Genomic DNA, 3,238 nt, shown 5'->3' on the forward strand with positions numbered 1-3,238 from the left:
TGATCCGGTGTGTTTTTTTTCTATTTCCGTGTTTTTAATGATTACAAACGTGTCATCAACGTATCTGGCCCAGAGTTTGGGTTGAATTTGTGGTCGGACTGTTTGTTCTAACCTTTGCATAACTGCCTCTGCTATGGGTCCCGAGATTGGTGTTCCCATGGGTGTTCCGTTGATTTGTTCGTATATCTGGTTGTTGAATGTGAAGTGTGTTGTGAGGCACAAGTCCAGTAGTTTATGTATGCCGTCTTTGTTGATAGGTTCAGCGTCCTGTTTTCTGTTTTGTATGTCCAGTAGGTTGGCTATTGTTTCTCTGGCTAGGGTTTTGTCAATCGAAGTGAACAGTGCCGTCACGTCGAATGATATAATGTTTTCTTCTTTGTCTATGTGTATATTTCTGAAGATGTCCAAGAATTCCTGTGTTGATTGTATAGAGTGTTGCAAATCACTATAGTACAGATCACTATAAACACCGGAGGAAACATCAAAGAAGCGCTTTGCAGGAGGCTCCCAAGCACTGATGATGTCGCCTAGCCAGGGGACGAAACGTTTGCAACAAAAACTTCCAGCTCGGCGAACAGATCTACCTCAAAATCTTTGTTAATTCTTTAATACCATAAAAATCTACAAAAAAGAAACCAAAATTAAATCCAATGTGAACTTTTTTTTGTCATATATGAATGGATTTTAAGAATCCGTATTGGAAGCAAATTCAAAGCAGTAACTTCTAAAAAGTAACTTGCTAACTTTGAGAGTCACTTCATAAGTCAGTCGTAATTAAACTTGAACTGGCACCTGGCCCTGTCAGAGTGATAGACCTGCTATTCTCAGGTCATTGAGCTGGAACACTGCCTCCTGCAGGTTACCTTCCAAATCACTCATCATCCTGACTGGGAAATATATTACTGTTCCTTCAGTGTCACTGTGTCAAAATCCTGAAATTCCCTACCTCATTGTTAAAAATCACACAATGCCAGGTTATAGTCCAACAGGTTTATTTGGAAGCACTAGCTTTCGGAGCACTGCTCCTTCATCAGGTGGTTGTGGAGCAGGACCATAAGACACAGAATCGTGTGACAGGGTGACCAGAAATTCAGCAAGACATTTGATAAGGTTCCCTATGGCAGGCTCATTCATTAAGTCAGGAAGTATGGGATACAGGGAGATTTCGCTGTCTGGATTCAGAATTGGCTGGCTGACAGAAGGCAGAGAGTGTTGTAGATGGAAAGTATTCTGCCTGGAGGTCAGTGTTGAGCGGGATCCCACAGGGCTCTGTGCTTGGGCCTCTGATCTTTGTAGTTTTTATAAATGACTTGGATGAGGAGGTTGAGGGGTGGGTTAGTAAATTTGCAAATGATACAAAGGTTGGCGGTGTCGCCGATTGTATAGAGAGCTACTGCAGGCTGCAGCGCGACATAGACAGGTTGCAGAGCTGGGCTGAGAAATGGCAGATGGAGTTCAACCTAGATTAATGTGAAGTGATGCATTTTGGACGATGAAAGTCAAATCTGAATATAGGATTAAAGACAGGATTCTTGGCAGTGTGGAGGAACAGAGGGATCTTGGTGTTCATGTACATAGATCCCTCAAAGTTGCCACCCAACTGGATATGGTTGTTAAGAAAGCATATGGTGTTTTGGCTTTCATTAACAGGGGGATCGAGTTTAAGAGCTGTGAGGTTTTGCTGCAGCTCTACAAGTTCCTGGTGAGACCATACTTGGAATATTGTGTCCAGTTCTGGTCGCCCTACTATAGGAAAGATACAGAGGCTTTGGAGAGGGTGCAAAGAAGGTTTATCAGGATGCTGCCTGGAGTGGAGGGCTTGTCTTATGAAGAAAGGTTGACTAAGCTCAGACTTTTCTCTCTGGAGAGAAGGAGGAAGAGAGGTGACCTGATTGAGTGTACAAGGTAATGAGAGGAATAGATACAGTCAATAGCCAGAGACTTTTCCCCAGGGCAGGATTGACTGGTATGAGGGGTTATAGTTTGAAGATATTAGGAGAAAGGTATAGAGGAGACATCAGAGGAAGATTCTTTATGCAGAGAGTTGTGAATGCGTGGAATATGTTGCCAGTTGTGGTGGTGGAAGTAGAGTTATTGGGGACATTTAAGTGACTGCTGGACATGCACATGGATAGCAGTGAATTGAGGGGTGCATAGGTTAAGTTATTTTATTTTGCATTAGGAATAATCCTTGACACAACATCGTGTGCCAAAGGGCCTGTTCTGTGCTGTACTTTTCTATGTTCTACGTAACTGGACACAGGACTGCAGGAGAGGCCTCACTAGTGTCCTGTACAACCTTATCATGACATCCCCAACTCCTGTACTCAAAGGACTGAGCATTGAAGACAAGAGTAAAAGATAATGGAATATTTCCTCCAATCATTTGAGTCACTAATTTAAATTATTAAAACCTTACCCTGAGCGTCGGAGGGCTCCGTTTCTGTTTCAGCAGCAGGAAGAGTGGGAGTTTGGACCAGGTGCTTGTCGGGAAAGGTGAGTCACTAATTTAAATCTTTAAAACCTTACCTCAGAGATTGGAGGTTTCTGGGAATGGACGGACTTTTTTCCCCTCAGCTATATAAGTGAGTGTTTTCTAAACCCGAGACCCTACCCTGGGAGAGCCTCCCACCCATTCCCCTCCTCTGACCTTAAACATGAGGGACACATCAGGTAAGCTTCTCTTTTTTACTTTCTGATAAAGGGGACTAGCAGGGATGGCAGTGCAGGGAGAGTAATGTTCCTCCTGTATGATGTTTGAGGTCAGGGACACCATTAGTGTCCTATTCAAGTCCTGTCGGCAGGAAATGCACCCAACTCTCGCTCCTCCAAGACCGCATTAGGGAACTGGAGCAGGAGCTGGATGAACTTCAGATCATTTTTGAGGCAGACACTGTGATAGATAAGAGTTACAAACAAGTATACCGTTTTGGATACTGTTGGATGAGACGACTTACCAGGAGCATGCAATGGGACCCAGGCCTATGGTACATCGTCTGTCCCTGTTGCACAGAAGGGTAGTGGGGGGGGGGGGGGAGGAGGAGAGTGCTAGTCATTGGGGACTCAATAGTTAGAGGATCAGATAGAAGGTTTGTTGGGAACATACGAGACACACGGTTGGTGTGTTGCCTCCCAGGTGCCAGGGACCAGGATGGCTCGGATCATGCCTCTAGATTTATAATCATCTAGCAAGCAACAATTTGATTGGAAATAGTCAGTATGGTTTCATCAAGGGCAG

Source organism: Chiloscyllium plagiosum, chromosome 29, assembly GCF_004010195.1.
Source record: "Chiloscyllium plagiosum isolate BGI_BamShark_2017 chromosome 29, ASM401019v2, whole genome shotgun sequence".
NCBI classification, from domain to species: Eukaryota; Metazoa; Chordata; class Chondrichthyes; order Orectolobiformes; family Hemiscylliidae; genus Chiloscyllium; species Chiloscyllium plagiosum.